Here is a 12857-nt window from a genome sequence, read left to right on the forward strand (position 1 = left end):
CAAGATGGGTTGCTAGATGTGCTCATTGCTATTGGAATGTCATTTAAAAGACAGTTTCTGTATGGTAAAATTATAAGTGATTTTCAATTTATTTTATTTTTGGTTTCCGTTTTTTTTTCTTTCTTTTTTTTTTTTTGTTTTTACCAATACCTTTAATTTGTCTTCTCTGATTTAAAATCATCTTTTTGGCTGGGTGTGGTGGCTTACACCTGTAATCCTAGCACTTTGGAAGGCTGAGGAGAGCAGATCACTTGAGGTCAGGAGTTTGAGACCAGCCTGGCCAACATGGTGAAAGCCCGTCTCTACTAAAAATACAAAAATTAACCAGACATGGTGGTGCACACCTGTAGTCCCAGCTACTCTGGAGGCTGAGCCAGGAGAATCACTTGAACCCAGTGGGTGGAGGTTGCAGTGAGCCGAGATTGTGCCCCTGTACACACCTGTAGTCCCAGCTACTCTGGAGGCTGAGCCAGGAGAATCACTTGAACCCAGTGGGTGGAGGTTGCAGTGAGCCGAGATTGTGCCCCTGTACTCCAGCCTGGGTGACAAAGTGAGACTCCATTTCAATAAATACATAAATAAAATCATCTTTTTATTTTGCTTTTGTTCCTGCAGCTAAATTAGAAATTTGAAGTGTTTTCCTTAAAAAATGCAATGGCATTCTTTTTTTCTTTTTTTTTTTGAGAGCCTGGTAGAAGCTTGAGTTTTTTTTTTTTTTCTTTAATTATACTTGAAGTTCTAGGGTACATGTGCACAACATGCAGGTTTGTTACATAGGTATACATATGCCATGTCAGTGTGCTGCACATGTTAACTCGTCATTTACATTAGGTATATCTCCTAATGCTATCCCTCCCCCCTCCCCCCACCCCATGACAGGCCCCAGTGTGTGATGTTCCCCACCCTGTGTCCAAGTGTTCTCATTTTTCAATTCCCGCCTATGAGTGAAAACGTGTGGTGTTTTCCGTCCTTGCGATAGTTTGCTGAGAATGATGGTTTCCAGCTTCATCCATGTCCCTACAAAGGACATGAACTCATCATTTTTTATGGCTGCATAGTATTCCATGGTGTATATGTGCCACATTTTCTTAATCCAGTCTATAATTGATGGACATTTGGGTTGGTTCCACATCTTTGCTATTGTGAATAGTGCTGCAATAAACATACATGTGCATGAGTCTTTATAGCAGCATGATTTATAATCCTTTGGGTATATGCCCAGTAATGGGATGGCTGGGTCAAATGGTATTTCTAGTTCTAGATCCTTGAGGAATCGCCACACTGTCTTCCACAATGGTTGAACTAGTTTACAGTCCCACCAACAGTGTAAAAGTGTTCCTATTTATCCACATCCCCTCCAGCACCTGTTGTTTCCTGACTTTTTAATGATCACCATTCTAAATGGTGTGAGATGGTATCTCATTGTGGTTTTGATTTGCATTTCTCTGATGGCCAGTGATGATGAGCATTTTTTCATGTGTCTTTTGGCTGCATAAATGTCTTCTTTTGAGAAGTGTCTGTTCATATCCTTTGCCCACTTTCTGAGGGGGTTGTTTGATTTTTTCTGGTAAATTTTTTTAAGCTCTTTGTAGATTCTGGATATTAGCCCTTTGTCAGATGGGTAGATTGTAAAAATTTTCTCCCATTCTGTAGGTTGCCTGTTCACTCTGATGGTAATTTCTTTTGCTGTGCAGAAGTTCTTTAGTTTAATTAGATCCTATTTGTCAATTTTGGCTTTGTTGCTGTTGCTTTTGGTGTTTTAGTCATGAAGTCCTTGCCCATTCCTGTGGCCTGAATGGTATTGCCTAGGTTTTCTTCTAGGGTTTTTATGGTTTTAGGTCTAACATTTAAGTCTTTAATCCATCTTGAATTAATTTTTGTATAAGGTGTAAGGAAGGGATCCAGTTTCAGCTTTCTACATATGGCTATCCAGTTTTCCCAGCACCATTTATTAAATAGGGAATCTTTCCCCATTGCTTGTTTTTGTCAGGTTTGTCAAAGATCAGATGGTTGTAGATGTGTGGTATTATTTCCGGGGGCTCTATTCTGTTCCATTGGTCTATATCTCTGTTTTGGTACCAGTACCATGCGTTTTGGTTACTGTAGCCGCGTAGTATAGTTTGAAGTCAGATAATGTGATGCCTCCAGCTTTGTTCTTTTGGCTTAGGATTGTCTTGACAATGCGGGCTGTTTTTTGGTTCCATATGAACTTTAAAGTAGTTTTTTCCAATTCTGTGAAGAAAGTCATTGGTAGCTTGATGGGGATGGCATTGAATCTATAAATTACCTTGGGCAGTATGGCCGTTTTCATGATATTGATTCTTCCTATCCATGAGCATGGAATGTTCTTCCATTTGTTTGTGTCCTCTTTTATTTCATTGAGCAGTGGTTTGTAGTTCTCCTTGAAGAGGTCCTTCACATCCCTTGTAAGTTGGATTCCTAGGTATTTTATTCTCTTTGAAGCAATTGTGAATGGGAGTTCACTCATGATTTGGCTCTGTGTTTTTCTGTTATTGGTGTATAGGAATGCTTGTGATTTTTGCACATTGATTTTGTATCCTGAGACTTTGCTGAAGTTGCTTATTAGCTTAATGAGATTTTGGGTTGAGACAATGTGGTTTTCTAAATATACAATCATGCCATCTGCAAACAGGGACTATTTGACTTCCTCTTTTCCTAATTGAATACCTTGTATTTCTTCTCTTGCGTGATTGCCCTGGCCAGAACTTCCAACACTATGTTGAATAGGAGTGGTGAGAGAGGGCATCCTTGCCTTGTGAATGGCATTTTTTCTTATAAATTATATCTCTGATTTTCTTTTCAATGAAATCCATGTGTTCAATATGCTTGTTCACAGTTTGCCTCCTGCCAAATGATTGCTTAATCCAAATATCTGGGCATCATACTGAGCTGAGTCTTCTGCAGAAAGTACGGTCCACTACCTGAGACCCCTGTCAAAGGGAAGCTCACACATCCTGAGGTCACTGTCTGGTGTGAGGGGAGGATAGCTGATAACTACCTGGTTATGCAGTGTTCCCAGGCATCACTGGTCCCCAGCCATGGCCTCTGCCTGCCACTGCCACAAATACAGAAGGAATGCCATCCCCTTCAGACTCAGCTTTAATCCTCAGAGTTTCATCTAGTCCTTTATGGGCAGATGTTACCCAAACCCAAAATTTCCGCAGGCCCTCTTGATTTTTTCACGGTGATCTAGATCAGACATTGAGCTTATGCATATTACACCCCTGCACTGACTTTCTGATTTCCAAAGCAATTCTACAATCTCTGCAACCCACTCAAAGTTTTTCTTTACCATCTGGAGCCCTTCCAGAGTTGCTTCTTTGAGGTCACAATAAGACCGTTTGTCTTTCTGTTTGCTTTGATCTCTTGATGGCCAGAGTCTCCGGGTATCATTATCAGTAACATCAGCAGCAACAACAACTTCTCTGGTGGTTACATCAACACCAAATTCAATCGTGTCAACTTGTACACTGTTCTGTGGCAACCAGGATTTCTCCAGTATTTTAAAAATAACCTGTGCAGCATGACTCACGCTAGCCACTTCACTTTGGCCTTTACCAAGTCCAGCACAGCAAAATTTCACAGCAATTCACTGTTTCTCATTACTGGCAGCACCCTTGAAAACATCTCCATGTTAGGTGAGTAAAACTCACATATGTCGATGACACCAGGATTTCTTTTAAGAAAACAGCTAGTTGCTATTCTGCAAACCCCTTTAACTGGAATAATTTCACACTGGGGCACAATGAAAACCATATCCCCACATTTTTTGGTGAAAGCAGCTTTGATACTTGCTTCCTGTAATGACTGAAAAATATTATACAACTAATGATTTTATTTGTGATTGCAGCTTTTCCTTCCAGGCGATTCTAGCTGCATTTCCTGCTATAATATGGTCCTTGGACTACAAGAGGGCTTTCTGTGAACTACCTAACAATTCATAGACTTTTTTTTTCTCATGTATTTTTTCTTTTTTTAACCAGTGTTCAGTACCTTAGCTGTTTCTATTAGCCTGAGTGGGCTGGGGGTGGTAACCTATTTTATTTTTTATATTTTTTTACATTTCCTAAAATTTCTGTCCTGAACATCTGTAACTTTCATGGTGGTATATTTTATACCATAAAACAAACCCATATCAAACCCTAACTCCTCGTCCCCAAGTGAAAGCATCATCTTATATTGTTTCATTTAGCTCAGAGGAAATTGACACAGATTTGCTGTCCTTTCCCTCATTCCCAGTAACCAGCACATCAGAGAGCCTTACTGAGCTTGCCTTCAACTAACTATAATAAATCCTCCACCCTTTAACGTCTCTCCTTTTTCTGGTTTCCAACCTTGTCCAACTGTCTCTCACATGGACCCCAGGGACCTTGTTGCACTCTTTTAAGAAAGGTTTTTTTTTTTTAAATGTTGTAATACTTTATACATGTAACGTAATACATAAACAAATTCAAGTTAGGCATCATAATCGTAAACCTAATATTTGTAAACTCACAACTCATCTTAAGTGACAGGATGTTACCAGTACACTTGGAGCTATTAGGTTGAACCATGTGAAATGCCATTTTTGAAGATTAAAAAATTTTTGAATAGAGGCAATTTCATATGATTTCATCTCATACTTGTGTGTTTTCCCCGATCCTGTTATCCTGCCTTTTCCCCAGCAATAGCTGTCTTCCAACCTGAAATTAACTTATCATTTTCCTGATACTTAAATATTTTTAACACATATTTATATGTTGTATATCATTAAAAAATGTCATTTAACTTTGTTTTTGAGGTTCATATATACTGTCTTGCTTTTTAACAATTCAACATTAGTTTTATGGCTCATCTATGTTGCTGGGCATAGATCTATGGTTCATTCTTACTGCTCTGCAGTGCTGTCCATGCTCCATCCCAGGAAGAGAGAACAACTTATTGGTTTCCGATATGGATAATCTTGCTGTGAATATATTTGTACATTTCTCCAGAGGCCTATGTACAAAAGTTTCTTAGGTAGTGGTTTTGAAACATTTTTGACTGTGACTATATAAGAAATACATTTATATTGAGACTCATCACATACACAAATATACATATATTAGGATGTTTATATCTAAAGCAATTTTCTTGAAATGATAAATTTCTTCTTCAGTATGATGTGCTCTGATATTTTCTATTCTTTTCCAGTCTGGTTTATTTTAGAGAAAAATTTTGGTTATAACCCCCTACATTTTAAAAAAATGTATGGAGCATTATTTTATAGTATGTGGTTATCAAATCTTCTGTTTATTCTAATAATGTATATTCTTTGAGATGTACAGGATTCTATATGCATATATATGTACACACATATGTACACACATCTATGTATATTTCTATATACGTGTATATATACACACACACGTGTGTGTATATGTGTGTGTGTATATATGTGTATATATATACGTGTGTGTATTTATGTGTATATACACACACGCACATACGTTGTGTGTGTATTTTTTCGAGACAGGGTCTCGTTCTGTTGCCCAGGCTGAAGTGCAGTGGTACAGTTATAGCTCACTGCAGCCTTGACCTCCTGGGCTCAATCTATTCTTCCACCTCAGCTTCCCAAGTAGCTGGGACTACAGATACATGCCACCTTGCCCAGCTAATTTTTGTATTTTTTAGTAACACCAGGTTTCACCATGCTGAGGCTGGTCTTGAATTCCTGAGGTCAAGCGATCCTCCCTCCTTGGCCTTCCAAAGTGGTGGGATTACAGGCGAGAGCCGCTGTTCCTGGCTGGATTCCATATATTTTTATGAGTTCAAACTTGTTAGTAGCTATTTGAATAACTGCTTGTATTTACCATTTTACAGTTGTTCAGATTGTTTCATGCATTGATAATTGAGAGAAGTGTGTTAACATTTCCCACTGCAATTATAGACGTGCTGTTTCTTCCTATAGTTCTATCAAGTTTTGCTTTATATGTTTTTAGCTTATTTCATTAGACGCATATAAGTTATACATTATTTTGCTTTCTGGTGAATTGATTCTTTTATTCTTTTTTGATTACTGGGTTTACTCTAATAATGCTTCAAGACTTGATTCTTCTATTTGATGTAATAACCAGCCTTTTATTGATTATTTGCCTGGTTTATATTTTTTCAACCATTTTCTCTCAATCTTCCAGTCATTCTTTTGTTTTAGGCATGTTGCTTGTAAAAAGTATTTTATTGCTTTTAAAAATATTCAATCTGGCTTTTTTGAAGAGCAAGGTAAGTCACTTTAGAGTAATTGTTATTACTGATGTTTTTAGATTTATTTCAATTATCTAACTTAATTTTTTTCTTGCTCCTTTTATCCTTCTTTTGTCTTGCTTTCTTTGAAAGGGGAGTACGTTGAGTTTGGTATATTTTTAATTTTGTCTTATTCCATACTTTCCCTGTATAATAATTTGGAAGTATTGATCTATTTTCCTCTTTGAGCAACTACCTTTGAAATGTCACTGTGATGATTTAACAGAATCTAAAGTTGATAAATACCTTAATTATCTCTTTATCTGTACATGAACCTTAGAGCACAAAACTCCTATCTATAGGCCAGGCACGGTGGCTCATGCCTGTAATCCCAGAACTTTGGGAGGCCGAGGCAGGTGGATTACTTGAGGTCAGGAGTTTGAGACCAGCCTGGCCAACATGGTGAAACCCTGTGTCTACTAAAAATACAAAAATTAGCCGGGCATGGTGGCACGTGCCTGTAATCCCAGCTACTCCGGAGGCTGAGGCAGAAGAATCCCTTGATCCCGAGAGGCGGAGGTTGCAGTGAGCTGAGATCATGGCACTGCACTCCAAAGCGAGGCTCTGTCTCAAAACAAAGCAAAACAAAACAGAACAAACAAAAAAATTCCTATCATCTCCTCCCCCCTCGTTCACATGCCATTGATGTCTACTACTCTAGCTCTCTTCTTTCTTTTTTTTTTAACCCCCACGTGAGACATTTTTATTTAACACGGCTAATATTTGTTTTTATTTACTTCAATGTTCTTTTGGTCATAATTCCTTTAAGTATCCCAGGCTTTTATTCTGGATATGTTTTCTGAACTTCCTACTGAAACAAATACATATTTTAGAATTTCCTTAATGAAATACATCTTTCAGAATATTTTAGATCAGAAGATGTCTAAAAGTAACTCCGTTTTTATTCAAATGAAAATGTATTTATGCTGCCTTTCTTTTTGAAAGATACCTTTTTTGAAAGATACTTTTTATAGCTTTACAATTCTAAGTTGGCAATAATTTTGTGGTCAGATGTGACTTCATTGTCTTCTGGTTTCCATGCTCACTGTTGAGAAGCCTCTGTCAGGATAATGATTGCTTGTTTGTAGTTGCTCTATTTTTCTCTTTGGTTGCTTTCAAGATCTTCTCTTTGACTTGAGATTCTGCAACCATATCGCAAAATCTCTCTGCATATATATTGCTTTTTATTTATTTCGTTGGGTATTTGTTATGTTTCCTGCATCTGTGCACCATGAAATCAACTAACTCTGGAAATTCCTAAAAATCACCTCTTTTCTTGTCTCTCTGTTCTCTCCTTCTGGGACTTTGATAGATGTAACAAATATTGTATTCTATCCTCTGTGTCTTTATTCTCTTTTATATTTCCTATCTCCTTATCCCTGTATTAGGCTTTGTTCAATTTCTCTAGGCCCATATTTCAGTTCACCAATTCCTCAATCTCTGCTTAATCCACGAGTTAACTTATCATTAACATTTTAATTTTAATAATTACATTTTTATTCATTGTGTCATTTGATAATTTTCAAATATGTCTTGTAATTTTTTACAGTATTTTACTCCATAATTTTTTTTTTTTTTTTGAGATGGAATCTCGCTCTGTCACTCAGGCTGGAGCGCAGTGTCTTGATCTCAGCTCACTGCAACCTCTGCCTCCCGGTTACGAGTGATTCTCCTGCCTCAGCCCCCCAAGTAGCTGGGATTACAGGTGTTCACCACCACACCCAGCTAATTTCTGTATTTTTAGTAGAGACGAGGTATCGCCATGTTGGCCAGGCTGGTCTCGACCTCCTGACCTCAGGTGATCCACCCGCCTTGGCCTCCCAAAGTGCTGGGATTACAGGCGTGAGCCACTAGACCCAGCCTCCATAATGATTTTTAAGATCCGCCTTTTATTTCTTCAAACATTTCACACATTGTTACTTTATATACTATTTTATAATTACAATTTCTTGAGTGTTTTGTTTTAGTTTCTGCTGGCATTCCCTAATGTTAGCTTGTTTGTCTGGATGTTGATAACTGTAGATTGTGAGCTCATATTTTTTTGAACTTAATCTGAGAAAATCCTTGGGATTAAAATAGGTTACTTTGCAATATAGAGCATTTTTGTTGCTTCTGCTGGGAGCTCAAGGATACTACCAGACTACAACCACACTGCTTCTTTAGGAGCTTGAGTTCAGATCTCCAATCCTGCAGTGGGTCCAAAGTTTGACTTCTTTGCAGTGCAATTCTAAGAATTTGCCTTCAAAGTTTGTGTTTGCACACCTGCTCTGTTCAGGTTTCAGCTCAGCCTTTCTCCTCACTCCTTCTTGAAAATTTCCCATCGCTTTCCTGGGATCCTACCATGTATATTGTAGTGAGAGAGCCCTTCAGGGTACCTCAAGCCCTGTAATGTCAGAAGCCCTTGATACCTCTCATAAGTATCTAAATGTGGTTGTAGACACATGTAGATACACAACAGCCAAAGAGACTTTTTAAGAAAACATAAATCACATTACACGCCTCCCTGGTTGCAAACTCTCAAATGCACCTCTCAACACACTGAGAACAAAATCCAAATACCTTATCTTGGCATCTCAGGCCTGCGGAATCTGGTTCATGCCTGTTTCTTGGACTCTGTTTCCTACCGCTGCACGCATGATCCTGAAGGACATTTTCTAGATTCTTTCCACAGACAGAAGTTCCCATCGCACAGTTATAGACCCTCTGTTTGAAATTCTGCCTGTTTCCCTCAAACATCCGTCCTCTCTTTGGCCAGTCTTGGCATGCCAGGATCCTCGTCAGTAGGATCTCAGCAGTAACCATGCTTCAGCCTGGCTTCTCAGAGCCATTCCACCTAACGCAGCCACCCTCATCACTCTGGATTACCTGTTTCCTTCAAAGCATTTATCACCATTTAAAATGATCATAATTGCTTTTACATTTTCTCTGTTTATTTTTCCTCTTTTCTAGGATATAATTCCAAGAGGACAAATTCTGCTGAATCCCAGTGCTAAGAAGTTCTGGCACCTAGTAGTCACTCATTAGATATTTATTGAGTAAATAAAAGAAAGTTACAACTCAGAAGTACTGTATTAGAATCCTTGCAAAGTACATGGTTTCTCCTAGGAAAATATATGAGATACAAGAAGAGAGATGGCTGAGGAAAACCAGGGCGTGGGGAAGGCCTGGGCCTTTGCATCAGGGGTTTTTAGTTAGTAATGGAACCCCATTATCTTGTTCCTTAACTCAGCAGCCCTGGATTCAAAACATCTGGGCAAGGTCAACTTTTGACTTTGTCTCCCAACCCAGAGTTTATCCATTTATCCACTGAACGAAGTTGAATGTGCTCCCATTCTACCTCTTTTATCTCATGAAACTTGCAAGACTTTGGACAGACATACACACACACACACACACACACACACAAAGTTTTTTTTTTTAAAAAAAACCACTTCAAAAATAATCTGTCTCATTGACCTTTCATTTTATTTCTTCAAATATTTCACACATTGTTACTTTATATTCTATTTCAGAATCAAAATTTCTTGACTGTTTTAGTTTCTGCTGGCATTCCCTAACACTAGCTTGTTTGTCTGAATGTTGATAACTGTAGATTGTGAGCTGATATTTTACTAGTGGTCCCATAGTCAAAATTACTCTCTCAGAATCTAATTCAGAAAATACTGATGCATACTGTATGCCCAGGAAATTAAAAATTAATAATACTTTTTGGTGTCAAGCAGGAATAAGTTCAACTGTTATTTTTTGTTCAACATCAACTCTTTGAATGACAATGTTAAACTCTGAATCTTGCTGTGCATAGTACGCAGAAACAGCAGTCTAGTCTCCTTTTGATTAATGAAAAAGCACTTTTCTTTCTCTCTGGCTGTTTTCCTCTCAGTAATGCATACACTGAAAACTGAGAACACATATATACATGTTGCAAAAATTAAGAGTTTGGAAATGACACTGTTTTGGCAGATGTGGTTAGTCTTTTAAGCATGGCCAAAATGGCCCCTTGATAACTTCATTTTAACTTTATGAGCGTTAATTATTACTGAAGGCTGGGGTTTTGCCAGGTCCTTCAGCTGTGAGGGGCAAGAACTGGCCAGGGGCTTTTTAGGACGTCTCCAATTTAAATGAAAGCTCCAGGCAACATTTATCTTTTTTTCTCCCAAACTTTTCTTAATTAAACTTTTTTTAAAGCCTTACTGCATTCTTTATGCCAACCAACTGCATCTTATATTGTAAATTGGTTTTGACTCTGAGGCTTGCATTTTCACTCAAGCCTGACCCTAAGGGTTTTGCAAACCTGGAGTTCCAACCTTCCTCACGTCTCTGTGCGCATGATTCAGGCTGACGTACATGTATAGCGTTTATAAGTTGTCTGCTTTTGGTGGAAATCAGCGTCAAGAGGCAAACTTTTACAACAATTTTCTGAAGCCTAATTCTCTTATATTTGTTGCCTTTACCTGACTCATTGCCTTTTAAGTAGAGTACAGTACAGGCTCCAAAAGCAAGATCAACAGTTGCTATCAGTCATTATGGTAGTAGAGGTAGCAGTAGCAATATTATCTTTTCCAAGTGAAAAAATATGATCCATTGCCATCTTGCAATTTAAATTGTTCTCTTGGACAGATTTTGAGGAAGTCATACAAAGGAGTAGACGGTATTTGATTTATTCTTGAGTAGGAAAATAAGATTCTGACATCCTTCTGTTCGTGAATACGAGTCTCATCATATACCTGTGAATAAGCTATAAAGGTTTTCTATAATAAGAGATTTGTCTGGTGTTTGTTCTGAGTTCCTGGCACAGGGCTTCTAAAGCTCTTGGATTTTTCTGAGTGGTAGAACTGTGTTTGTTATTCATGAGCCTCTTGGCTCACTCTTGAGTTTATGCTAATGAGGTGACTCCCAGTGAGCCCTTAGACAGCTTCAGGAATAGGGGCTGGACACAAGAAAGACCATCCATGAGATACTAGGTTGGGACTTTGACCCAGAGAAGGTAGGAGAAGCTGGAGACTGAGTTCAGCCCGGTGGCCAATCATACCTACATAATGAACCCGTCAAAACTCCACACCCTGAGCATCAGGGGTGATTTTGTTGATGAACACATGGGTGTGCCAGAAGAGAGGTGCACCCTATTTTCACAGAGAGGGCAAGGAAGCTCTGTGTCGGGGATCCTCCCAGGCCTTCCCTCTGTGTCTCTTCATCTGGGTGGCCCTGAGCTCTTCTCTTTTTCATAAAGGTATAATCAAAAGTGTAGCACTTTCTTGAGTTCTGTGCATTGTTATAGCCAATGATCAAACATGACAGGATTGTGGAAACCCTTGAATTACTAGCCAGTTGGTCAAAAGTGTGAGTGGCCTGGGACCCACTGAACTTGTGGCTGCTGTCTGGAGGGGGCTGTCTATGTGAACATTCATAAACATACACTCGGGACTGACTGTGCTCTTCACCTGTGAGGTCCGTGCTAACTCCAGGTGGTTAGTGGCAGAATTGAACTGCAATATACCAGTTGCTGTCAGAATTAAAGGTAAAATAAAAATCTTTGAAACTGGCTAAAAGACAGTTTCCTATATATATCTGGGTAAAGCATGGAAAGTCCTTCTGAGTGAGAAAGGGTGACTGGCCAGGCTGAACACAATTTCTTTAGGTTTGCCTACTGAGCACAGAAAAAACACCTTCTTGAAAAACTGTTGGGTACTATGCTTAGAACCTGAGTGGTGGGATCATTCATACCCCAAACCTCAGCATCGTGTAATATACCCAGGTAACGAACCTGCACAGGTACCTTCTGGATCTAATATAAAATTTGAAAAAGAAAGAAACATATATATATATATATATATATTCACAGAAAGCGCATATATATATATATATTCACAGAAAGGGCATACACATACACACACACACACACACACACAGAGAACTCTTAAAACTCAGCGGTAAGAAAACAATCTGATTAAAAAGTGGCCCAAAGACCTTAACAAACACATTGAAGATGATATATGGATGGCAAAAAAAAAAAGAGAAAAAAATGTTCTGTATCACATATCATCAGGGAGTGCAAATTAAAGCAGCAATGGGACACTACTACACATCTTTTAGAATCGCCAAATCTGTAACACTGACAACACCAAATGCTGGTGAGGATATGGGACAACAAGAACATTGCCGGTGGGTATGCAAAATGGTACAGCCACTTTGAAGGACAGTTTGGTGGTTTCTTACAAAACTAAGCACAGTCTACCATAGGATCTGGCAATCATGCTCCTTACTATCTACCCAAAGAGTTGAGAACGTGTTCATACACATACACACAAAAACCTACACAGAGATAGCAGCTTTATAGCAACTTTGCTCATACTTGCCAAAACTTGGAAGCAACAAAGATGTCCTTCAGTAAGTAAACGGATGGATAAACCATGGTACATCCAGACAATGGAATATTATTCAGCACTAAAAAGAAATGAGCTAGCAATCTGTGAAAAGTTATGGAGGAACTTTAAATGCACATTACTAAACAAAAGGAGCCAATCTGAAAAGCCTGCATACTGTATGATTCTAACTATAAGACACTCTTATAGTGGTTG

General features: G+C 38.6%; 1 pseudogene; it reads right to left on the minus strand.

Moving 5' to 3' along the window:
• Nucleotides 1–2800: 2800 nt before the first annotated feature.
• Nucleotides 2801–12857, minus strand: part of LOC100440965 (bifunctional phosphoribosylaminoimidazole carboxylase/phosphoribosylaminoimidazole succinocarboxamide synthetase-like) — a 28129-nt pseudogene continuing 18072 nt past the window's right edge.

Source organism: Pongo abelii, chromosome 13, assembly GCF_028885655.2.
Source record: "Pongo abelii isolate AG06213 chromosome 13, NHGRI_mPonAbe1-v2.0_pri, whole genome shotgun sequence".
In the NCBI taxonomy this organism is placed as follows: Eukaryota; Metazoa; Chordata; class Mammalia; order Primates; family Hominidae; genus Pongo; species Pongo abelii.